The 27,544-nt window shown below is 42.9% G+C and overlaps 1 protein-coding gene across 14 annotated transcripts in view; it reads right to left on the bottom strand.

Annotated features, from left to right (window-relative positions):
• The window catches only part of NCOR2 (nuclear receptor corepressor 2), a 1,213,077-nt gene that overhangs the window by 454,706 nt on the left and 730,827 nt on the right, over nt 1–27,544 (bottom strand). Inside the window, exon 1 of one of the 14 annotated variants that reach the window (XM_085635719.1) lies at nt 3,470–3,984. The exons of 12 other annotated variants lie outside the window; for them this stretch is intronic. The gene's annotated coding sequence lies outside the window, so the exon portion shown is untranslated. Of the gene's footprint in view, nt 1–3,469; nt 3,985–27,544 lie in introns of those variants that run through there. One more of the 14 variants, XM_085635720.1, reaches the window with a different exon arrangement.

Here is a 27,544-nt window from a genome sequence, read left to right as displayed (position 1 = left end):
GCAGTTGAGGCTATACTGTGCTCTGGGAGAAAGGCCCAAGGCAAATTTATACAAGACTGATCCCCAAATGTAATTGAACAAACTGGATGGAAATAGATAGAATGTGTCCACAGAAATTAACAATAATTTAAATTGTTTCGAGCATTTCCACTACACTGACTTTGTGTATGTGACTTATGCTTGCACATACATGTCACACTTCAGAACTATATTTGCATTTGTTAATAAAAATAACTAATAACATTCTCAAACCGTGTTTTAAATATACTGCTGTACATATCACCTCCCTTGACCACAGAAGTAAGCAATTTATTCACTTGAGTTTAATTTACACAGTTAATTGAATTTTAGCAAATCGAATACTACTGAAGTTAAGAAAATCTACTTTATAACTCCAAACTGCAAGCGGTATCTGGCCAACCAGATGTTCAAACACATTATATAATGAGAACATTTATGATGACCACCTTACTCATTACAAACAGCCTCCAGTCCTGAACTTTTCTCCTACATAGTACTGATTTCAGGCGTATTAGTCCAATTAGTTCAATGGGAACAAAACAAGACAACACCGAAAAATACATCAGGCTGTCACACAAACGTCTAGGCCTGGAAAAAGCGTAATGCGCTAGAGGATGGTGACCACTCTTATGAATTCTATTGTAGCAAAAGTTGTAAATGTGTCTTCCTATCATAAATGAACATGTACTGCAAAAACTGGTAACACCTTTTTCAGAAAAGGCGATACACTCCCCTGGAAACGGAATCCTTCAAATATTCTCCCTAAAAATGTCTTCATTTGTAATGCTTTCCCCTGTCCAGAATATACCCCGTTCTGTTTACTCAGAAGAGACCGCTGCGCGACGCGAGAGTTTCGGCGGAGGCCGCCTGGGTCTCCCCGGCCAAGCACACGCTTCTTCCATTTCCAAAATACTTCAATTTTACCTCCTCCCCTTTCTAAAAGAAACATACAGCTTTCCTTGGCTGGAGACCCTATCACCTTATGAATTCTATTGTAGCAAAAGTTGTAAATGTGTCTTCCTATCATAAATGAACATGTACTGCAAAAACTGGTAACACCTTTTTCAGAAAAGGCGATACACTCCCCTGGAAACGGAATCCTTCAAATATTCTCCCTAAAAATGTCTTCATTTGTAATGCTTTCCCCTGTCCAGAATATCCAAATCCAGGATTCACACTTTCATACAGACCATGCAGTGCAGTCATTCTACGATCATCCTGAAATTAACTATCGCAAACTCATTCTCTTCCATCAACAGATCTTCTGGATTTTAGTACATTCCCAGCCAGGAAGAGTTCATTCAAACTCTAGGCTGTGTACATCATCATCATATTGGGTTTGTAACAGTGGGATTCGGGTCACTTGTGAGAAGATTCTCTAACTACATTCAGCCTTATCAAATACATCTGCATCATACATTACAAAAGGTCATTCAAATACTGCTAACTTTGCAATGCACTGCTATCACCATTGCTCAAATATACAAGGGCAAAGGAAATAATAAATCTCGAGTCGCAGCACAGGTAGATTCAGTAAGCAAAACAAAATCAGTCAGAACTTTCACACAAAAAGCCACTGTTCACTGCCAGATATCGAATGCACACAACTGATTAGCCCCTTTTAATCTAACGTCTTTTTCGGATAATCAGACTTCTGAGAATAGCACTTGTCTGAACACATTAGCACTCTAGGCCTATTTATATTGCTTCAGTATCTTGAACGTAATCAGAAAGCGGAGAACCAAAATGTTTTTTGATGCTACAAAAATCAAAAACCCTGAAACATCACATTTTCAGCTGACAAGAAAACCACAGAACGAAAGAGTAGCTTTTACTGCTAATTATTATTTAGCGTTTGGAATGTTGCACACCCTTCCCTGCAATAGTTAGCTATTTTGAGTTGAGCCACCGACATAAACTATTGATAACAATGACCATCAGCAACAAGCTGGCATCAATGATGGGAGGGAGGGTCATTAGCTCATATCCTCACAAACTGAACACAAAGCCTAAAAACACGAAGATAAAAACTAGCAATGAAAACTACACTAGACATAGCATATAACATTGCTGTTACTAAAAGGTGTGACTTATCCACCTCTCAAGAAAGAAGCGCTGACTAGAACCAAAGCTATAAAAACGTATGGCCTGCGGACTAAGCAACTGAGCCTTTGCAGCTGCTCATTATGCTATCAGAATCTGAACGGTTCATTGCTCACATCTGTTTTGTTTGTAACACTGTGAGCTGTCCAGACAGTAAGCCCGGACACAGTCTGGGCTTACTCAAGGACTGAAGCTCTGAATGGCTATTGTAAATAGTCTAATTACAAATAATTAATTATGAATTGCAACTATAGTACCTACTTAAATAATAATAATTTGCAGACAATGCATGGAATCTTACGCTACCGTTCTTAGTAAGATATTGTTTTACATAGCATTAGCGAACGCAGTTTCTGCCAATTTCTAGAACTATAAATAACTGACTTTAATGGTCCTCACCTTTCCCTTACTTATAATGCATGGATTCTAAAATGTGAGCATGAGGTTACACACAGAACAGAAAGTGGCTAACTCACAAGGTCATTTGAAAGGATCAATCATTAGACGTTCAAATTCACACAATTCCTTAAAATGACTTGGCAGTGTATTTTAAAACGACGGAGGTTTGTACATTTCTGTAACTATCACGATAGGAAGATGGTATTGCTTGCCAACAGCATATTCTTTCGAGAGTCACGATCAATAACCCAGACGCCAGGAGCAGCTGTGGATTCATACACACGTTTTTATTAAGTGAACTAATAAAAACATTTAGCATTCATTTGAATAAACACAATACTTTGTGAAAGTGCTGTTGCTCAACTGAGATGCTAGCACTTCCTTTCCAACATGGCTGCCTCCAGTAACATCCATGCGCTTAGGGAAATACCCTGCCCATCTCAGTCCTTCCTTTGTGTCTATCCTATCAAGGGCAGTGACGTGAAAACGACTCATGGTCTGGAACCCTTGCCCCGCCCCCGTTCTGTTTACTCATTAGAGACCGCTGCGCGACGCGAGAGTTTCGGCGGAGGCCGCCTGGGTCTCCCCGGCCAAGCACACGCTTCTTCCATTTCCAAAATACTTCAATTTTACCTCCTCCCCTTTCTAAAAGAAACACACAGCTTTCCTTGGCTGGAGACCGTATCACCTGCCCCTAACGTGCGGGATCGCGAGTCACCAACCGCCATTCTGAGGAAAACGTAGTCACGAGTCCCAACACGAGTTTGACGGGGGAGGGCAATGGAGGGGTTGGGGAAGGTACGACAAGAAATAACAAATACCCGGTCACCATGCCCAGAAAATAAAACACGCCACGGGCAGCTGGCACCGTAAGGCACAAGATACAGTCAACGCGCACATTCTTATTTTAAACATATATCAGAAAACGTCGAGTAAACGCACTTACTTTCACTTATCGCCCCCTCCGCTGCTCGGTTTCCGCCTCCATTACGAAAGAAGGGTAAAATCTCCGCGGATTAGGTATTTCCACCTCCTCTCCCGCGGCTTAAACCTCGGCTCTGCCTCACATTTCTCCTCCAGCCTTAGAGGGAACGGAGAAAAAAAAGCCCTTCGTGGCGATTTGCATAGTTAAGCCGTAAACTCGCCGCAGCATTCCTGCTTATGATTTTGCAATCTACTGGAATAACGTGGTGTAGCGAGAGAGCGGGCGAGAGACGATGAATCATGGGCTAATAAAACCACAGTGCTCCTCGGCTGCACGGGGCTGGCTCTCTCCCCCCTCCATGGCTTGGCAGCAGCGGAGCGGGTGATTAATCTCTGGGGGGCATGCCAAACACGCAGCACTGCTATTTCCACTCCCCCACTGAAGAAGAAAAAAAAACGTTTGTAAAACCATCAGGGAAACTACCACTCTCGCTTCAGCCGGCTCTGAGAAACATCCTTCCACGAACTGTCTCTCTGAATAAGAGGCAGCTGACGACAACGTATATATATCTTTTTTATTAAAGTTAATTCGTCCCATTAAAACAGCGTCTGACGGATTTAAAGAGACACAAACTTTACACACGCGTATTTAACATTACTCCGACCATTTACGTATATAGCGCGCTACAAAGCGAATGCTCTACTTACAGTTGGTTTCATAGATTATTAATAACACGCCCGACAATTAAGATTCCCAGACATAGATATATGATGATAGGAAAGGGCAATTTGCCCAGAATACAATTTTTAGCCCCGATTTCACCCTACTCCTGGTTGCTGTCTGCAATGGGTCTTGGTTGTGCACGTTTTTGCTCCACTCTGGAAACGTTAGAAAGCAGTTTAAGCAACAATATTTATTCTCACCATTCCCGAACTTCCTGATTGGATGAGGCAACTTCAGCACTGTCTGGAAGGTAGTAATCTATGTTATTACCCTACTCGGCGTGCATACTTTTTATTAAGCGCTTGCATTTTAGAAATACCGACCGAGTTAACTGCTGTTGCTGTTATCCTACCTACTGGTACATACTTATCTATAACTGGTGCATTAAATGATGAGTCGGCCACAAGAAGATCCAAAGCCCTGATCTTCAAACTACATCCAGATCACAGCAGCTAATGATTGACTTACTCCCTTTATTTACCTTTAGTACACAAAATGATGACACGAGGCAGCCTCTTCCAGGATGCAACCATACCAATCAAGGCACAAGTGTTTCTACAACTAGAATTAAACTTCCCCACACTGACTCGTGTCCATATAAGGTGGTTGTTTATATTACTTTACCAACAAAACAGGATTTTGTAATGTCCCACTTGAAAGCTCAATGCATTTCAATTGGGAGATTTTACCAGACCTTAGTGGGTAGTCCCGAGTTTTAGTAACATTCAATTTTGTCTGCCTGGTTCAGTATGTTTCACTTTAAAATGACGGTAGCTTTGCATTACTTTTTACTGGGGTTAGCTCCTCTCCGGTTTAATTCGTTTTGCACTCAATACAGTTTTTTTTAATGCTGAATATCTGTTCCCGATGTTTGTTCCTTTACAATGAACCATGATTGTGAAAGAATAGAGTTCTTGGATGTAGAATTGTTTGTGGAGGAGGAATCGATTAAGAGTAGGTTATCCAGGAAGAGTACAGCTACTAACTCAATATTAAGAGCGGAGAGTGCACATCCGACATCTGTAATCAATGGAATACCATTTGGAGAAATGGTAAGAATACTCAGGAACTGCAGTACAGATTCTGGGTTTACAGAAGAATTGGATAAATTGAATTACAGATTATTAAACAGAGGCTATGCTAGAAAAAATCTGGACAAAGCCAAATCTAAAATCATGTCCATTAAGAGAGAAACTACATTGGTGCAGAAGGATAGGTCGCAGTCTCGCCAACGATTGGCCTTTGTTACTACATTTAGTACGCAAAAGGATAGGATTTTCAGATGCTTAAGGAAAAATTGGCATTTGCTGAAAGGAGTTCCGGGTTTAGTTAATGTGATTGGTGACAAACCAGGAATAATTTAAAGAAGTCCGATGATAGGCAGGATGATAATGAGGAACTATATAGAGCCCACAGTAAGAACTAATTTGAATTGGTTACCTCAGCCACCGAAAGGTTTTTTTGTGTGTGGGACTTGCAGTATTTGCAATTTGGGCATAAATAAGATCAAGGAGTTCCAATATAATACAGACAAATGCTACCAAATCAATGAATTTATTAATTGCAAGAGCACTGGTGTCATTTATGTAATTCAATGTGCATGCAGTAAAATTTATATTGGTAGCACTAAAAGAAATTTGAAAATTAGAATTCAGGAGCATAAACGGGCAATAACGAACCAAGATCTTAAATCACCAATTTATCAGCATATAATGGAGAAACACAGTGCTTTGAAGGAGTTCAAGTTTCATGGCATACAGAAAATTGTCCCAAAGAGTAGAGGAGGTGACAGGAAGTTGATGATTAGAAAACAGGAAGCAAGATGGATAAGTCGTTGTAGAGCAGTCACAATGGGACTTAATAGCGATACTGAATTACACTACTTTCTGGAATAAAGAACTTGGGTGGGCAATATGCCACTGAGGTCATGGTGGGTCCACGAAAGTAAGGAAACGGGGGGCGTATTGGAGGAGCGGTAAAAAAATATAAAACGTGCGTTTTTGGAATATGTTGGATCTCAGTAGTAATGTATAAACGCCAAAAATTGGATGGGTTGCGTGATATTTGATTCTTTAATTTAATGTGGCACCTGGGACTCTTTTTAGAAATAGTAAAGAGGGGTATTGTTATTATTGGTAATGATAATTCAATTGTTTGAAAAAATGCGGCACCGGGGATTCATTCGAGAATTGAGGTGTATATTTGGATAGTTCTGAATATACCTTTCTTGACTACCAGGAGAGATAATATTGACAGTAATGAAGGTAAAGGATATGAACAGGTGGTAATGAAATTGACTTGGGTGTCGGAATATGATGCACAGTGCAATATTACCTACAATGGCTATGAACTTTGTCGGTAGTTAAACTGATTTGAATATTGGCTAAGTACATCGCAGGGAGTCGGGTCCCGATACCGAGGGATTGTAATGAGGTATTTGAGGGTGGCAGGCTTGAATGCCGTTTTGATTTTCTACACAGTGTTGGGAAAATACATGTATAAAGAAACGCTTGTACAGGTCGGTTAGTACGGCCTAAAGAGAGGTATTTTGTATATTTAACAATTGGAGAATGAACACAACGATAACGAGACGGGCTTGTTAAGGTCGGTTTGTGAGGAGATAGTGTACTTGCGTATTGAGTTACCGTCTAAATAGAAGTTTTTTGGTACATCCAACAATTTGAGGCAGGTAACACAACGCTGAGGAAACGGGCCTCCCGTCATGAGTTGTACGCGTGTACGGGTTGGTTAGTGATGAGATAGTGCGCTCGCATATTGAGTGTTCGGCCAATAGAGGTTTTCGTACATTAAACAATTTCCGTCAAATGGAGGTTTTTGTACATTATACCATTTGGGAAGGAAATATAATTTTTAGGACACAGGCCTCCCCCTTATGAGGTGTCATCAGTATATTCTTTAAACAGAGTGCGGACCAGAGAGGAAGCAGGCGACGGGTGATTGGAGAAGAGAAGATGATTGGACAAGAGTAGTAACAGAATATATTTCCACAGACTTCCGGTAACAGCTAGCCACAATGATTACGGAGCGATACGCTTTTCAGGAAAGCCAGTGATTGGTTGAAGGACGCCAGGATATAGTTTGGTTTTATTTCTGGTAGTTTAACATGAATAATTTCGGTCGAGCGGACCGTAATGAGAGCAAGGGCGGGGGAGCAGTATTCAACTAGGTAGAGCAATACGGACTCATGATTGGATGGCAGCGAGTTTAAAAATGGAGAGTGTGGTAACGCATTTAGACAGCGGGACTTATCGAGCCAGGTTGTCCACGGAGGGTGTTCAGAACGGCGATTTCAGCAACGAATAGGTGAGACGTGGGTGGCTCTTAGTGGAGAATGGGCTATAACGTTTTTTTGTTTAAAGTATGAAAGATAAAAACAGGGATTTTCGTTATTTTTTATTTCTTTTCATATAGATGGTATGGTGTGTGAAATATAAAGCGTCACTGGGAAACTTGGATACTTTTTTGAGAGCACATTTTAGTGCATATAATATCAAACTCTATATAGAGGTGAGTGAATTATGGTGAATTGATCAATAATAGTGCAGTATAGTAGATGGAGGAGGACCTAATGGTCTGTTTCCTTGCACTTATCAGGGATCTCTACATATGCAGGATTGATTATTGGGAACCTGAACACACTAGAAGGCTTGTTGACAAATACTTTTCAGTGACAATTTTTGAATTACAATAGAAAGGTGAGAGGATGTTCTCGTAATTAGGCTATTAAAAGGAAAGGTATTACATAGGGTATTTGGGTAATTTCCCCCTATTATTGTGGTTTCTTACAGATATAGATACTTGGTTGGATTAAATAAGAAAAACAGGATTACTTATAGAGGAAGATTAGGACATTTTCCAGCAATATTCGGGGTGAGTTACACTATATAAAATAGCATTCTTGAGTGTGATAATCTATGCAAAATATGACTAACTGTGGTATTCCGACTCTAAATCATTACAATTGTATAATGGACAAAGAAATGAACTAGAGAAGTCACAGTTTATTAAGGGTTCGGGTTTTGGTTTTGGAGATTGTGAGAATTTCTGGAAAAAGGAATCATTTAAATGTGACAAGAGGGTCCCAACATTTTGAAATAGTGATCTGAATATCAGATTGTCAAACAGGCAGGATGGGGATTCGTATATTGTCTAAACTTGTTTTATTCAAAATGGTATATAGGCATTCTTCTTGATTGTAAATATTGGCATGGTTTCTATTAATGTTGTTAAAAACAGATTGGTAACATTGGCTATATGTATAGAGTAAGACAAAAAATGTTTATTGTATTTTTTTTTTTGCCTCACAGCCCTGATGATGTCCCGTGGGGGACGAAACGCGTAGGCTGGGGAGTATACATTGTGCTTTTTATGATTCATTGTATATGTCCATGTGAAGAAATCTTCTGAATGAAAAGAAATATATTAATAAAGGACTGAACTCAGTCATTGAGAAAAAAAGAAGCCGGCATTGGAACTGGATTATTCATGGACTTCAAATATTTGATTGTTAATACTTAGATTTTTAGTGCTCCTTCTGCTTGGTATGGTTTGTTCAACATCTCCATGATTGGAGCTCTTTACTTTTAAGAATCCCAAGAACCTGGGCAACTTTGTAACAGTGTGAGAGGAGTTATCAGTTCCTGACTCAACCATTTATTTTAGTTGCAAAAGAAGAATGAAAGATGGAGCCAGCCAACCGGATTCCAGAAAGTGACGTCCCTGTTGAACACAAACATCTGTAGCTAGCATCTTTGGGATGTTTACAATGGCTCTCTGACACCTGTTTAGTGGGTCTGAGTCTCACTTTAAATAAACAATTTAGTTTCCTCCTGAGAACCTCTCAAAATACTTATCCATTCTTTCTTACCTCATCCTGTGGAGCGTATATTATGCGACCCAACCCTCTTTGCTTCCTGTTTGCACTCAAGAAATCTTTACGGTTGCCACCAACCCTTGGAGGGAGGGTGGGGCGGAGTTACTGTGATGAGAAAGAGGACACGAGCCATAATGAGGATTACCCGTGCTAATTTTAAGCTTTATCACCTTGTCTCTCTTCCTCATCACAGAGTTTGATAAAATCAAAAACAAAACCTACAGGTTACAATGGCTCAAAACCACATCCGAGATTCAGAATGCGCCACCCATGCATTTAACAAAATTGAGCGTGGCACAAATTATATGGTTCAACAGTGTGTCAGAGGAGGTGCATGTGGTTCTTGCCCGATAGATACTGGAACTCCAGACTACTCAACCTAGAAGACCACCACAGTTTCACCATATAGTAGGATGTCAAAACTATTAAACAAGTGAAACAGTGGCTTAAGCCCCCATCAAGTCGCCGCCCAAAAAAGCTCATTAGATTCTCAACCTCTCTGAACTGTGGCATTACAGAAAATACAATTCTATCACTCAACCCAGAACTAAATAGTAGAGACGTTTCTCCTGGAGAACTAAGGTTCACAAAGAAGGCAGGCAAATTACATCCTGTCTAGGTGGAAGTACAAAATAATTTATATATAAACAAAGGACCTCATCATAAGCACCAGAACACCGAAGATCCACACCTAAGGTTTCCCTGGCAGTTGAAGCCTCAGACACCATCCAGACAGGGCCAGATTTTGTTGTCAAACACTGTAGAGACTGTAAATGCTAGCAATCCGATTCTGTGTCTGCTTAGAAACCATCACTACCCTAAGGTAGAAAGCATCAACAGGAGGAGACAGTGTGGCATTTGACAATGCTTCAGCAACTAATAACACCAATGGATCTCTGGCCATGGGACACTTGGTTTGCCCAGGCTTACATTCTTCCACCCCATGAAGACCTACAGTTCTAGTTCCACAGAACCACACCCACACAGCGAGCCCCCACAACCCAAGAATTCTACTACTGCCAATACCATGCACCCAAGGGAAAATCACACCACATCCATTCTTCATGCCACAGTGAGGCAGCCAGAGACACTCAGGGAATTTCCTGTGGCAGCAGAACAATGTCCTTGGAGACAACAGGAAATAAAGCAGACATTTGGTAGACAGCCCTACCATGTGAGACAGGAATCTAGTTACAAGTCTATTGGCTGTTGAGTTGGCACTATGAATTGTGGTGCTTTCCAGAAAGGCAGCATTACAGTGCACTAAGGGGAAGATATGCAGGGCTGAGAGGGAGGGAAAAAGTACCAGTTTACAAGCTAAATATAGTGTGGGTGAAAAAGGAAAGTGTGCTAACCACAAAATATTCAAAGTTCAGGTTGGCAGTAATGGCACTATCAAACAGGACAATATCTCCCTTTTGGAGTAAACCTGATGGTACGTTTTCAGGGAATGGATGTTACTGGGCTGACTGCATGATGCAAAGATGGGTATGTAAAAGCATGTCACGGGCTCAAACATGGCAGGATCACTGAACCTTTTGATTGTTACAAGTTGTTAGACCTGGCATCTTTTGGCATGATTTCCCCTGTGTTGTTGCGTATGACCTCCTGTTTTTGACTGTGTGCTGCAATTAATTTTTGCTGGTTTTAGGACTCTGGGTATTTATCCTTGCTGACCAGTGCTAAAGTGCAATGTCCCCTTTATCAATCGTATTGGTGATTGGTTTATCGATGATGGGCATATTTGATTTACTAGTAAGTTCCTAGTAAAGTGCGCCAGGTGTGCACAGGGCCTGTAAATCAAATGCTACTAGTGGGCCGGCAGCACTGATTGTGCCACCCACATGAGTAGTCCTGAAAAACCTGTCTCAGACCTGCCACTGCAGTGTTTGTGTGTGCAGTTTTAAACTGCCATTTCGACCTGGCAAAAGCACCCACTTGCCAGGCCCAAACCTTCAGTTTTGGTACATGTAAGACACCCCTAAGGTAGGCCCAAGGCAGCACCATGAGTAGGATGCATTGTATTTAAAAGTTAGGATATAAAGTGGTGTGTTTTACATGTCCTAAGAGTGAAATACTGATAATTTCATTTTCACTATTGCAAGGACTATCTTTTCCATAGGGTAATATGGGGATTGCCTTTAAATATATTTTAAGTGTAATTTCGCATTGGGAGCCGATAGAGATTTGAAGTTTGGGGTCTCTGAGCTCACAATTTAAATATACATCTTTTGGTGCAGTTGGTTTTGAAATTGGATGTTTGAAATGCTACTTTTAGAAAGTGGGCGTTTTCTTGCTTAACCAGTCTGTGCTTTTGCCTACCTGTAGAATCCACATCTGGGTTATGATGACAGTTGGGTTCTTGTGCATTCGCTCTAGATCTGGGTTTCTCCAAAGTTGGTCCTGGAGAGCCGGATCCATTGGCAGATTTTTAGCATATCCACGTTTAGATAAATGTAGTTATCTTAAAAATCCAGCATGGATCCAGCCATCCAGGACCGATTTTAGAGAACCCTGCAGGATGGTCATACAAAGGGAGCTGAGGTGTGCCTTGCATATCATAATGGGCCATCACAAGGCTGATGGGCCTTCCTGAGCTAATGTGGTGGGAGGAATTGTCACTGACACCTGAATAGGGCTGTGTCTGTCCTCACACAAAGCTGTCTCCACCGCTGTAGTGTGTCTGGAGCCAGGTCAGAGAAAGGTAGGGTTGTATGCACTACAAAGACTTTCTTTTGAAGTCTGCCTACTTCAAAGGTAGAAATGGATATAAGTATTGGACTACTGACACTCACAAATCAGAACTCTTCTGGACTAAAGGAGATCCTGCCAAGTACATTTTCAACTCAAGCGGCAGTAAAATCAACCCGAATGGCCACATGCTCTTTGTGCAATGAATTGTGCAAAGTTAATTTTTCAGCACTGTGCAGCGCAAGATGCATATTTTCCGACCGCAGGCATTTTCATGTAACTCCGCATAGTGACACTCTACAAGTTCCGCCCATCCCTAGTTTTTACAACTCTCCATACCCTTTGCCAGTCAGTTGCTTGTAGTGACAGCTTCAGCAGAAGTCCATATACTGGTAGTTACTGACAGCATTCAGAGTAAATTATCTGTTTAGCTTTCAACGTTCCAATGAATGTGCTAAATAATATTAATACACTGTTTGGAAGGCTTGATATTGGCTCAGTGAACCACAATGCTTAGAATAATGGTACAAACTACCTTTGATTCCCTGAATTTCATGTTCTTCTTGTTATGTGCACTTTCCTTCGGCTAAGTCCCATAACCGCAGGACAAGCAACTAACACACTCCATAGATAGCAATATAGTTTAATTGTTGTCAATGTAAACAAATGTATGTACCTATTTTTAGCAAACAGATCTCTGGTATCCAATATAGACTTCGATTGGGCTTTGTGTCCACTGACGGTTTGTGACTTAATGGCTTGCTTGTCTGTTCAACTTAATTTGTTTCCTCCTAATTCTTTCATTTGTTCCATCCAGTGGGCATTTCAGTTTCACCGTGTTTTTTTTAATTGGATGAATTGTAGCTTTCTGCAGTTGAAGTGAGGGACTCTTTCTTTTGCTTTTAGTGCTCCATGGCAGTGCATCACTTTTCTCAATCCTTTCGAAGCTGCCCACTTAAATTTTTTATTTAAATTTTATTTTAAATTTTTGCAAGGGCTCAGCAGCTGCACACTGCTCCTGATCAGCTCACTAGCCCCAAATTATGCAGCACCCGCAGAAAATGTATTTTTTAATTTACTATTCAGAAATGACAGTCTGCAATTGTGGAGCAATAAATTAAAAATAAAGTGTAAAGATGGTCCATTGTTATGAGTGCTCATGCATGACAACCCTCTTTACATGAATTTCGTTTTGCTTAAAGAAAATTAAAGATTGGCACTACTTTTGCATAAATGATGGCCATCTCATAAAAAATGTTCTTAGAATAAAAGAAAAATCATTCAAAGATGGCCATCTATCAATGTATTTTCGTTCACTTTAAAACAAATTCTTAAAATATAACTTATGGCTGCAATCTTTAAAGGATCTTTCATAATGCACAAGAAAAATCATATAAAGGTAACCCCCATGCATGTGCACGCATATGAGGTTATCATCTTTGGATAATTTTTCCTTCGCTTAAAATAAAATAATTACAGGCGCACTTTACATGTGGGTTCAGGCACCTTGGTTAATAATTGTACAGTACGTTTTTTCAGCCTCATGCCTACCAAAAAAGGAGCATTTTGAGTTTTTTCTTTGAAAGATCACCCACTGACACCAGGCACCCCATAGACTTCCAGATTGTTAAGTTTGTCCATAGAAAGCTAAAATCAGTACTCAAATTCATAACAGAATAGTTCCAGAAACAGAACATAAATGCTTAAGTCAAGTGAGCCTAGGCAGTGTTCACCTCTACGGAAATTATGTAAACGCAGCTGTTGCCACCTTTTAGATTTTTGGGTAGCACAATTTTACATTTTTTGGTAACATTTCACTACTGTTCCCTACTTTTTTTATTAATATAGGAAATCAATCAATCAGTAGATTTGTAGAGCGCTTCTTGTCACCCGTGAGGGTATCCAGGTGCTGGCAGAGACCAGGTGATTAACCAGGTCTTCAGGGACTTTCAGAACTCTGAAAGAGATGGGGAGGTCTGTAGATGAAAGGGTAGCTTGTTCCATGTCTTTGTTGCTAGATAGGAGACCTCTGCATCTGCTATATCGGATGCAGGGTGAGGGTTAGAGAAAACACTGGTGGACTAATAAAGTTCAGGTAGTAGTTCAAGTAGGTGGATTAGCAGTTGTGTAGGGCCTTTTATGCTTGGGTCAGGAGCTTGAACTGGCATCTTTTCTGCACAGCGAAGCAGTGTAGTTCCCCGAGGTAGAGGGTGATGTGGGTTCATCTAGGGAGATTTAAGATGAGTCTGGCTATGGCATCCTGTATGGTCTGTAGTCACAGAGGAGGTGACCTGCAATCCCGATGTACAGAGAGTTGCCGTAGTCCAGTCGGCTGGAGGCGAGGGCCTGGGTTATGGTGCATCTTGAGCTTTGTGGTAGCCTTTTGAATATCTTACAAAGTAGGAGGAGGAAACAGAGTTGACCTGTGTTGTCATGGTTAGCTTGTTGTCCAGAATGATGCCTAGGTACGCTGCCAATTTTAAATTGCTGCTAATCATAAATGCGATGAATGACGCATGTGCCATACAGCATGTTTCAATGGGTATTTGTCACCTGTCCTTTGAAGTAGTTCCAAAAGGCCACTCTTAAAATAGCTTTTGGGAACAGCAATTCTGATTCCACTTGATACATGCCAAAAATGTGGTAGAGCAGGTCCATTATGCCCAATATATTTCAAGATGTAGTTACGGTATACCTATTGTCCAACTATGTTTCAACGAACAGGCACACTAGGACCAAATTTTAATAGTACACAGCCCCTGCAAATATATTTAGGAGCAATTAATAACTTGCATGTGGGAAATCGCTCTAACTCGCACTATGGAATGTTCGGAGGTCTCTAATACAACTAGACATAACTTTTGAATATTGAAATAAGGGTAAAATATAGTAACGGCAGACAGTGGTAGCCTGCTATTAAACTGTATTTCATGTATGGTATTCAGCTGTCTTCACTGCAGTACTATTACTACTATTGCTCTATGTTTGGCGAGGACTTCATTTGCATGTGTTTGGGTATTTAACATCAAAGCAACATTTTTTTCCACCCTTTTAAGAACTTTCTTGGAAAGAAGGACAACCATGATCATGTTAGTACTGTTAAACCTTTGAAAGAGTCCTCCCGTTGTGGTGGTGGTTTTATAAAGTGTGTGCATTGGAACCCTTCAACAGGGTGGTTTTTGAGGCTGGTAGGGGTACAAATGCTTCTCAATCAGTGTTATGTGTTGAGTGTCACAAACGGTCCTCATTTGATGCATGATAGTTGCCATGGGGTCACATTAACAAGTTACTTACTTAAGTGATGCTTTTTCTGGTAGAGACTATCTTGCTGCAGATTCCCCACCTTTTGAATGTTCCCCAGATGTCAGACTGGATCCGGAAATTCTTCAACAGTACCTCTGCTCCGAGTGCCAATAGGTGCTACGGTGCAGCTCTGCGCAGACGCCATTCTGCGCCAGAAATGATGTGCAGGGCCTATATAGGCGCCACTCGTCAGTTGCTTTCAAGCCTGTCCGTGCTCCGAGATGCAGAGCCTCAAAAGCAAATTAGCATGACCACTGAGCAGATTCCTAGACTTGGGATCTTATTAGTGGATAGAGTTCAATCACACAGCAGGGAGCATGGGAGGGTCGTGAGGAATCTGCGGTTAGAGTCTCTACCAGAAAGAGCAGTACCAAGGGCAAGGAACTTGGTATTTTGATCGAGACTTCTAGCTGCATCTATCTCAACTTTTGAATAGATACCAAAGCAGTACCTAATTGGAGTTGGGCTGTGAATAGACTCAAACCAGAAAGTCCTGTAGAACCGAGCAGGCAAACCGCCCTTCTCGGGCGAACTGACGATCTAGACAAGAGTACTTTGTGAACATATGTTGGGATGCCCATATAGCTGCTTGACTAAAGTCTAGGACAGGGGCTCCGCATGCTAACGAGTAGTAGCAGCTTTGGCCCTGGTACAAGGAGCACGCAGTACTTTCTGAGGCTGCTTTATAACGAATGTGTAGCAGATCTTAATGCTGAGCACGATCCAGCAGGAGATGGTTCTCTTCTGCACAGCCTTGCCTCTTTTTTTGAACCAGCAAAGCCCACAAAGAGCTGTTCGTCCACCCAGTATTCTTTGATGCAATCTATTTAGAGACTCCGAGCTCTCTTGGGGTGAAAGAGATGGAAACTCTCCTCCTTCTTAGAGTGGTGAGGGGGAGGATTGAACTCTGGCAGAGTGATGCTTTGACTGATCTGGAATGGCGCCACAAATTTTGGCAGAAAGGACACGAGAGTCTGCAGAACCAGTTTGTCTGGGAAGAAGGTGGTGTACAGCAGGTTGGAAGAATGCTTGAAGCTCCCTTACACGCTGCACTGATATTATGATGAGGGATATGGTCTTGAGGGCGAGGAGCCCCAAGGGACAGCTGTGAAGCAGCTCAAATGGAGTGCACATTGGAAAGGTGAGGACCAAGTTAAGGTTCCACTGTAGCATAACAAAGGGACAGGGAGGAAACAAATGTTGTAACCCTTTAAAAATTCTCATACTAGGAGACTTGAACAAAGAGGACTGACCCGCCAACCAGAAAAAAGCTGAAAGGTGTGTGTTTACTGTACCACATCGAGAGGAAGGTCAAAGGTGTTCAGCTGTTGCCACTAAATCTCCATGCCTGAATTTGGAGATTACAAAAGGCCCGGTTGCAGAACCCCGCCTAGCGGCTGCGACAGACAGGTCCTTCTGAAGGGGCAGCCCGATCAAACGACAAATGCACAAGCCCAGGAGTTCTGGATACCATACTCTCTGTGCCCAAATTGGGGCAACCAGGATCACTTGGGCTAGGACTGATCTTCTTGAGAACTCGGAGCAGGACTGGTATTGGCAGAAAGGCATACAAGAGTCCTAAGTTCCACCTGAGGTGTAACACCTCTCTGAAGAAGAGACACCTCGGAAACTTCAACGCGCAAAGAGCTGACATTGCAAGTTCTCTGTGGTTGCAAGCAGATCGAGCCACGGGTCTTTCTATTCGCAGAAGAGACCCTGCACTACCTCTGGATGTAACTGCCACTAGAGATCTGCTAGAGGGGATGGCTGAGCTCATCCACTCTGGCAATCAATGATCCTTCCAGGTATCACCCCCAGGAAAATTCCTTGGTGGTCCGGCCATTTGCATAGGCGCAAGGCCTTCTGGCACGGGATCCATGACCCCACCCTGCCATGTTTGTTATGGCACCATGGCGATGTGCTGTCCATGAGCACCAGCCTCCTTTCGATGGATGGAAGGAAGGCTTGCAACACAAAGCGGATGGCCCTCAGCTCCAGAAGGTTGATGTGGAGCCGAGATTCTGCCATCTCAACCTCTCCTAAATGGCCACCCAAAACTAGAAGCGATGCATTGGTCACCTGGGTGGGGAAGGGAGAGGGGTCGGTTGCTTAACTAGTTGCGATCCAGTATCCGCTACTACATATATTTTGGAGTCTCTGTAATTTGATGTTGGACCCACTAAGGCTTTATACTCCATTGAAGAGCCTGCATATGCCACCTTGCATGTTCGACAGCAGGATCAGTCCCAGCAGCCTCAGAGTAGATTTCACTGAAATCCAGGGCCGAGGCTGAAAAAATCAGGGACATAGCCTGAGAGGCCTGGACGCTTTCGCAAGGGAAAGGCAGGAAACAGGACCATGTTCAGAATGGCTTCGATGAATGGGAACATCTGAGAAGGATGCAGATGCAACTTTAGGATTTTGCTAGTGAACCCCAAAGAACTTCAGAGGTGTGCAGTAGTTTGGAGGTGGTAGACGACTGCCTGGGGCGAGCCCAAATTCAACAGCCAGTCGTCAAGGTAAGGGAAGACTGGCAACCCTGACCTTCAAAGATGTGCTGGTACCACTACCATTGTTTCCGTCAAAAAGTGTCACAATGAGTAAGTCAAATGATTATTGTGCTTATTTACAAAACAGTTCATGTATTTTTTCTCAAAACATTAGTGGCTTAGATCATTGCTGATTCTTCATAGCATCGAGTCTACGCGCGTTTCGGCAACCCATGCGCCTTTGTCAGAAAAGCCACGAATAGAACCAGATGGTACCATTAAAAAAGAGCAACCCACAGGTTGGATGGAGTGGGGTAGCAAAAGATGATTGAGTAGACTGCAGCGGAAAAAACTACCTCCAGGACGGATGTAGATGAGTAGTAACAGGTGCATGAATGAACCGCTAGATTTATTCTTTCATCAGACGCATTAAAATGGTCTATCTAACCTCTGATGGGTTCTCAGATAGATGCTACAACTTTGTTAAATCCTTATTGTTGATGATGTTTCAGCAAAAAGTTCAAACATATGACTGGGCCAATGATGGCGGACTGATGATGGGGATGATATTCGCACGGCGATAAGGCACACTTCCTTGCATCTGACAGCGAAAAAGCATACGGCAAACATGCAGTCAAGGCTGCGAAACACATTAGATGGGAAGACCATCAAATTCTAGGAGGCAGGGTAGAAACACATTAACTCCACATCAGGAATGATACCAGAGCCTGTACTGTCGTAGGCATAAGGACTGACACCAGTTCCACTCCGAGAGCTCCAGGAAGTGCAGGAAGGTGGGCCTGCAGCATAGAAGCATGGAGAGCCACACAGATGTACTAGTGAAGGGTATTACAGGACCTGCAACTCTGGGGGAAATATTAAAATCACCGAAATATCTAACTCCAATCAACTCTGGACTAAATGCTGTTTCCTCATTTTCAGCTAGGGCGCATTCGCAGATCGCAATACCAGTAAAAAATACACTGTGGTGAAAACCGTGATTTTGTGCGCAGATATCTTAATACGACAGTCATGTGGTTCCTTTACCTAGAACTGGCCTTTGCTGGGAAAAAGGCGGCTCATATTTATGATGTCGCGTGAACAAACATGAAAGAATGAGCAGGTCTTATGGGAGTTTACTTGTCATAGCTGCAGGTGTATTACAGCCTGAAGAAGGTGCACAGTTAAGAGGAGAAAATAAATAAAGGCAGTAAAGTGGCACTAGAGGAGAGACGAACTATATGGCCTTTGTGGAATTATATTCCCAGCTAGAGACATGCATACATACGACACAGAAGAAAACAGCAATACACGTAGGCAGTTAAATACAAACTAACCACCCTATCCAATTTGCTTTTACTTTCAGTGAAAAATTGCTTTACTTCCATTTTAACGTTGTAGCTGTTTACACAGTGTATATAATGTTCACACTGTCACTGTAAACTCCTTTTTAATAAAAATCAATAGTAATATTAATGGGAAACAATACCACACACATAGAAGGACAAAAGCACATTCAGCCAGGCAGGCACAATCACAGCTGGGTACAGACAGGCACATTAAGAGACAGAACAGCACAGACACAGAGAGCTGGGTGCAGATGTGCAGGCTTCTTGAATAGACTGCACTGGGATACAGAAAGATATGGAGGGGAAGGATGCTCTCGACATTGACCGGCTAAAGCCCTGGCGTGCAGAGGGTGCGTACCTCTTATGTGTCACCAAGGGCCTTTGTACATTTCAGATTGGAATGGCATGGTAAGCAAAAAAACTATGAATTTAGGCCCAGATCTCTGTACTGGGGTGAATGTATGACATTGTTCTGCATTCTGTCCATCAATAGTTCTTTTTGCATTTGTCACCCCCCAGTGGGATGGGTATGCTCAGACGTGACTCTCCATGCCACTGGAATCAAGCTATCCTGGCTGAAGAGGGGTGAAACCCCGAAACCGGTCCTAGGATGCTTGTTTCCAGTCCAGGGAGGACCTGGCCTGGCAGTTCGGGTGGACTGTTCCCATAGGGCACAGGTTCAAGACTGATTTGCATATGGCTGGGTCCAAATTGGAATGGCATGGTGAGCAAAAAGACGATGGATTTAGGCCCAGATCTCTGTACTGGGGTGAATGTATGACATTGTTCTGCATTCTGTCCATCAATAGTTCTTTTTGCATTTGTATATTTCAGAGCTAGTAAGCCATCTGACATGTCATGGGAGCATCACCGGTTGTACAGGGAATCCCAATAATTTTGTTTTAAGGAAAAGTACCTGGGGAGAGGTCATGTTACTGGACCACAATCATCCCATGAAGAGAGCTCTATTCCTGAACCTTAGACCACTTGCTATGTCCCATCGGCCGCACAAAGTCTTCCTCCTGGACACAAGCTCGGTGCATACATGGCCACGTCAGTCGACTTCCGTGGAACCCACACTCTACCTCTAGCTGCAGCCTTAGTACCAAAAGGTTTACCTAGAGCATCACACCGTATACTCCTGTGGCAGAGAAACTCCACACTGCCCTAAAGGTCGTTTGGTCTCTTCTAGCCTTGAGGCACGGCTGGCACAGAGTGGGAAGACTGGAGGCCTGCAAGTCATCCTGGCTGGGTGTGAGTGCAGAGTGCAAACACAAGAGCACATGCAGAACCCTGCAGCATCCTGCAGGGAGGGAGGGGTGGGAACTCTTCTGCCAACCTGCAGGGGACTCCAAATGCCTCACTTCAAGAACAAGCCGTAATTGGAAAGCTGGATACCTTTCAACCAGACTCAGCAGCCGAACGGCGACACAATACGAAGCAGAGTATATCCGTGTGCTGTGGTACCCAACTCAGTGAAACACTTCATCAGCCTCAGAAGAAAGGAAAGGTTAGAATCGGAGGGGAATCGGGTACATTTTATGGAGGCTACGTGCAGGTGTTTGCAATAGGCACATACCCACTGAGCTATTTAAGTAGGATGGCAACTGGGGGCCTATGCATTAAAAAAAGCATCTCTGCAGTAAGGTGTTGGCTCGCTGTGCTATCTTACATAGAATACACACCTGTGACGGGAAGGTTACATGCAGCGCTCTTCAGCAGGCAGATTCATCTTTTAAGCCATTACACATCGCCGATGACCAAAGATTAAACCGAGGTCTCTATAGCAGGTGCATTAACCACATGAACTACCCTACCAGTATTACATCCTGTGGCCTACAGGATTCACAGAGATGTGCACTGCAATTGCCTTAACCCACAAACCTATATTAAAACGTGTCCTGTTTCTTCGAAGTCAGACTTTTATATAAAAGTGTTTTTTTAAATGCATAAATAAAAGTATGTACTGGCAGACTGTCATGGGCGAGATCATTATGACGTTTCTGGCTTTCCTCAGTCTGCCCTAATTTAACGGTCCCCGTGCATTCATTATCTACTTCCGGCACTACTTCTAGATCTATACTCCGTAACCAATGGGCACCTGACTCCAGTATGCGACCACAAGAAGTGCAGCCCATCTTGTAAGGTATCTGGTCTCCGTTTCTATATGAGAGCTGAGGTTCCCACATTTTAAGTTTTACATGTATTTTAACTAACCACGATGCCCATAAAAGTCACATTTACAAAAGGGTGTAGGACATACATCCAACTTTACAGTAAAGAGACAAAAACACTACACAAACAGCTCAGAATCTTGACTCAAAACTAATGTGCCACCTTAGAGATTCTGACGAGAATTCAGATACCAGCCGCAGGCAGCAACGCAAGCTTTAGAAACCAAAGAGGCGCTATATAGATTCCAAGAATCAGAGGCCTTTAAACCAGTACAAGCGCCAACACCAGGGAACAACCAGAGCACGGCGACAGTTTCAAAGAGTACACAACCCGCTGCAGGCAAACATCATTCATGCGACGAGCAAGCCTGGCTCAGCAGAAGGTAAGTGCCCCCTGGTAGGTAGGCCTATTGAAACTGCGTGCACACACCTCTAGTATGAGTCAAATACTAGCAGCGAAACAGAGATGGGGGTCCGGAAGATGTTTTACGGCTCCTGTCGCACGTGAGATGTGCATGAACCCACAAACACCTAGGAGCAGACGGACATCCTTTAATCCGACGCAGGTCTACACCAGCCTGGAGACTGGACCAATGAAGGAGGCTTGAGGTACCACTGAGGAAGGCATGATCCGAAGCCGCCCCAGGCCCAGAACACTATGTGCTGGTGGAGCTACACAGCACTGGCAGGTAACAGGACATATTCTGTGGGTTGCCCGTCTCCTGACACAGCCCTCTGTATGAGTGTGCATTGCAGCACCGTGTGTCTTCTCTGGTGTGGGTTCACTTCTTAGCTCTTGAAGCAGGGTTCTGCTCACCCTGGTGTATGGTGGCCCTATTGGGACATACCCTCGGTGCCAATGGATATGCTTTGTGGGATGCCTGTCTCCCAACACAATCCTCTGCATGAGAAGTGAGCCTCTACCTTTTGTGTGCATTGCTGCACCGCTCGTCTTCTCTGTTATCGCTTCACTTTTTAGCGCTTCATGCCGGGTTCTGCTCACCCTGGTGTATGGTGGCCATATTGGGACATATCCTCTGTGTCAATGGACATGGTTTTTTTCCACAAACTACTCCGTGTTGCCGCGACTGTCACAGAATGCGGTACATAAAAATTAATGCAGTGATAGAACCTTGCTTCTTGAGATAAAATTGCACTTTATTTACAAAGGTTGTCAGTGGGATTCTCTGAGGGGACGGTCTCGCTCATGTTGAACAATACTCACATATTCGAGTGAGCTTTCCATATTTCAAATTCTCAGAATTCAAAGACAGCTTTACTTGTTCAACTGGGATTCTCCTCTATCCAGGTTTGGTCCAGAATTAATCCATCGCTAATCAACCAACCATATCAGGCCTGTGGATAGACAGGCATGGGCAGAAAATGTTTATTTTAAGTCCTAATCTCCTTTCATTTCAACATTCCATTCAAACATGCTTCCATACAAAAATCAAGAAGGGACTCTGAGACTATCAACTTGGCAAAGCATGCCCTACAGATCAAACCATGGCATTAAAACGCACCCAACATAATCAATGGCGTGGATTACAAATGTAAGTTAAGTTACATGCTCATAAACGCATCTCATTTCCTGAACTGTGAGCTCTAGGCACGTTTTCTGTGGGAAAAGTCTTCAGTCTGTTAAAAGGAGTCGAAATGATGGAACCTATTCCAGCCAAAGACCCTTCTTTGCTGGCATGGATATCAAATACTCAAACATGGCAAAATGCTCCAAACATACACCTCTGAGGTCTGCATAGAGCTGTAAACATAGTGTCTCTGAGCAGGAGCAGCCCTAGGGTGCGGGTGAGCTGGGCGCCGCTCAGGGCGCCAAGCACAGTGGGGCTCCTCATGGGACCAGAGAGAGACCACTATCCCTCGGTCAGAAGCAACAAGAGAGAACAGTGTCCCTTTGACTTCCAAGCTGGCAATTACTCTTCCCCCACAACTCCCCCCACACCCAGACCATCACACCCAGACCATCATATCCACTGTAAAAGTCCGGGCTGCAAGTAGTACATATGTTAGCAGCCTTTGGGGGTCCAGAGCTGGGGCAGCAGTCGTTAAAAATCACTCAAGTTAACGTTTCTATCATTAACACGGAGCAGTGAGCCATGTGCATATTAAAGCCACATCACCCCTCATTCTTCAGTTTGCTGTTCCCAAAGAAATAAAACACAAAACAAAATCACCTATTGATGCCGAGTTGTTTTTCTTTTACATTCAGGTTCCCATACTAGATGTATTTCAGCCATAGCAATAATGTTTTTAGGATTTACCTGACACCGCAGCGGTCTGCAAGACCCATTGTTACTATAACTTAAAAAATACTATATATATATATATATATATATATATATATATATATATATATATATATATATATATAGAGAGAGAGAGAGAGAGAGAGAGAGAGAGAGAGAGAGAGAGAGAGAGAGAGAGAGAGAGAGAGAGAGAGAGAGAGAGAGAGAGAGAGAGAGAGAGAGAGAGAGAGAGAGAGAGAGAGAGAGAGAGAGAGAGAGAGAGCGCACGCAGGAGAGGATATTAGCTCAACACAAAGGAATCATCTCTCTCACCTCATGCTGCTGCCTGGTGGTCATTTCACCTCCTAAGGAGGTCTTGCATTGTAACGTGTGATGGACTATTTTACATCTAAAATGCATACTTAATAATCATTCATTGAAGTCCTTATCTCATATGTATTTTTTACAGGGAGAAATCATTTTTGCTTTGGTTTTTTTTCCAGAGGAGCAGGCTTTTTATTATTGTAATCAGAACTCAACATGCAAGTCAGACCTTCTGGCTTTGCCAATGCTTGTTTGTATTCTATTATTTATTTTCATCTGTACTCCTGTATTTCTAATGGAACACACAACTCCAAATACCAGAATACAAACAAACATAAAGGGACAGGAAGAACTAGCCACATCTAACATGGGGCCACACCATTTTGGGATTCTCCGCAATGTTTAAGTGTGTTCTGCACTGTGGGTTGCAAATGTCACCGAAACGTTAGGATTCTTTTTTATTTGTTTAATATTTCTTGATAGGACACTGGTAGACCCCAAAGAGGGGCACATCACTTTACAACAAAGGATAACAGCATAAGAAGTAGCAGAACATCTACAAGTATAAGAGAAATTACACATTAAACACATTAGAAGGGCACGTGCTAGTTGTGAACATTTGTGGTGGGCATCAGTGTAACTCTACACAGTTTAAAAGATGTTATGCACTTGTAGTTGGCTGTGACTAAATATATGCAGAGAGCAGCAACGCAATAGTAGGAGGGTACGTAAGAGGTATACATTAGTGAATACCAGCCAGGGAGGATGTGGTGAGGGTGTGATAAGGAGACTTGGAACTCACTTGAAGCTCTGCGTGGTGATAAGAATTTGGCATGATGTACCCCAGCAGTGGCGCAAATGATACGTTTTACACATTTGAGGCTATCAGTAGCTCGAAGGCAGTGTGCCAGCGGGAGGTCTATACCCAGTGGTAGAAGTGGGCGGGATCGGAAGGGCACGGCGTGCCCCTACTTTTTAAATTTAACACAGTCCGTTCCCCTACTTCTGTATTTTAAAAATGCGTCCCAGGACAGCAGGAATGGTCCGAATTTTAAAATATTGTGCGATCGTCCAGCCCTCTGTTTTGCCCACTAAGGAAGGCGTCTGCAGTTGCCACAACCTCCTCCCTCTTTTCCTCTGTATCTGGGGCAGGGGCCTGCAAAGCAACACTGTAGCAGTAATTAACCAGTACGGAAAACGGCAACCTTTGGTGGCCCTGCTGCTAGAGTGTGATTTACACCTAATTTAGCGAGGAGGCCCCTGCCTGACCCCACTGTGACCAATACAATGGTCACATCAGGATGCATTTTAGGCACACCCTTGACCTCATCTGCCCTTTATTTTCAGGCTCACACAGACTGATGACGCCACAATGAAAGGCAGAGCACTCCAGTGTAGAATTCCTGGGAGTCTATACCCAAACCTTGGCGCTTTAAAAAACAAGCATTTACAATGCAATAGGTTTCGCATTTTCTAAACTTTGACCTATTGGTATTGTAAATGACAATACCTTTTATTATTGCAGGATTTCTTTAAACATAAATAAAAGGCATTGTCATTTACAATGCCAATAGCTCAAAATCTCGCGAATGCGAGACTTATTGCATTGCAAATGCTTGTTGAAGTTTGTTTGATAAAATCTGCAAGTTATGGATTATGTTGGGTCGAGGTCAACTACATTGCTACTCAATCCAGTTCATTTTTGAGGGCTACTGGAAGTATGTGATTGTGTTGGTCTAGAGATTTCCCTCATAGTTATGAATATGCTGCACTTGCGTAATAATTGACCATCTCTGGCATAATATACAGCTGTGACCCAAAACAATTTTGTTTCTAGCTCCAGCAGATGTGAGATTCGTAAGAGAAAGTGCCCAATGTGGTGTCGCAAATTGTTAGACATATTGGAAAGCTTAACCAATCAAATTTAGTTACTGATTGCAGCATTCAGATTATATTACACTGGTACTAACGAGGTGAAATTTACACCCTGGCAGTATTCATTAGTGGTAAAATAACAGCATGGGAAACTAATAATGTCATAGGATGCACTGTGTTATACCGCATAATTCCTAATTTTAATTTAGACAAGTATGCTTTATAACCAGGAACTCCTTCGCCCTTCTACGCTGCTGTATCACCATAAGTCAAATGAGTGACATCTTCTGCTGTCCTTCTGGGACACGCACTGCTTTCCTAATGCATCTTGGTCACGGTTTGCGTCACTCTTAGTCACCCTCACCTGCTTAGAGAGACCAGCAATAGCCGGTAATCAAATATATTTAAAGGTGGGCCCGCCGGGGAATAATAGTAACTAGTCCAGCTGCATTAGTATAAGCAATAAATGCATTCTGGGATCTGTAGTGCTAACATTAGCACTGCAAATTGGGTCTGCTTGTAAGTCCGTGGCGCACTGTGCCTAAGCTTAAATATGGTTCGTGGAATTTCCGGTGCCGTTTTACCTGGAATTCACTATCATTTATCATCATAAAATGTTATTAGTCAAATCAATGTTATCTTCCCCAGCCGAGCTGAGAAACAGGAATACATCGAAGCTAAGAAACCTTGCAAGGAGTGCAATTTGCAAAACGCGCAGATAGAGGAGTATTGCGTAACATTGTAGCATTTATATAGCGCTTTTACCACTCTGTGGGAGCATATTCCCCTACTAGACCTTAGAAGGCCTCCATATAACATAGAAGCCCTAGTCTCTTAGCACCAGCAGGTGGACCCTACTGGAGGCCAGTGTGGGTTAAACTTGAAGACCTGTGCACCACAAACCATACTGAAGTTTACCTCCAGTCTTGCGGGCAGGCCTATGAAGAAGCACACCCTAGATAAACAGAGACTTTGTCACTGAGGTCACAGGACCCTTTAGGCCCGTCCGCCTCACCCATTGGTGCCTCCATTGGCCTTGTTCCAGCAGTAGTAGTGAAACTCACCAGGGATCGGCAACGCAGGATTTTCATGCACACCAAACTAAGGGGCATATTTACATGGACCTTGCATCCTGTTTGCACGATGGAACGTGGTAAATGCATGATGCAAATCTCTAAGTCATATTTATGAAGCCACTCGTAGCCACTTTGCATGGTTTCATAAATATGGAATCATGCAACACAGCAGAAATCGCCGCTTTGCCTTCCTCTGCACAAGGGACGTGTTGTGGTGGTGTTCCCATGCAACTCCCATAGTTTTTGATGCATTTCTAGATTTACAAGGACTTGTAAACCTGGGAATGTATCAAAATCGTACGCCTCCCCAAGGGAGCCACAACAAGGAGAAATATCTCTATTTCTCCCAGTAGTTCTCTCTCTCTATATGTGCAGCGCATATAGAAAGAGGAAAAAGCCTCTCAGGATTGTTTTTGTGCAGGAAGGTTCCCCTTCCTGCACAAAAACAATCCTGCATGCAACAGGGTGCCTGCATTGGCGCTAGGCTGACAAAACGGCACCAGCACTGGGGAAAAGACAGAAATGAATAGTATTGGATGAATACGGTGCATTCCTGCCCTTTCCCTGTGATGCAGGGCAGCATAGCAAAATAACTTGCTGTGCTGCCCTACGCCACCATTACCGTATATATACCTCTAAGTTCACAAACTTCACGATCTCTCTGCTTCATGCACAAGTCCTTTTAACATGTGCAGCCTGCTTTGGGGGCACTGCAATTATGCAGCAATGGAGGACAACATTATGTTGCAGTGTTGACTACATTATGCAGCAAAGAAAGGCCACAGAGTAATGTGTGGGACATTTTCTGATACTTTAATATTTTGACTTGTTTTATACATACCAACAGTCTCTGCAAAGCGTTTGCCTCATTAATACCAGTTAAACATTCAAGTGCAGCAGTGAGAACGGAGACCAGTCAACCTTTGGAAAGGGCATTCTACTTCACACAAGTCAC

Source organism: Triturus cristatus, chromosome 11 (genome assembly GCF_964204655.1).
Source record: "Triturus cristatus chromosome 11, aTriCri1.1, whole genome shotgun sequence".
In the NCBI taxonomy this organism is placed as follows: domain Eukaryota; kingdom Metazoa; phylum Chordata; class Amphibia; order Caudata; family Salamandridae; genus Triturus; species Triturus cristatus.
Note: the sequence above shows the minus strand (reverse complement) of the source record. Positions and strands in the feature narration are given on the sequence as shown.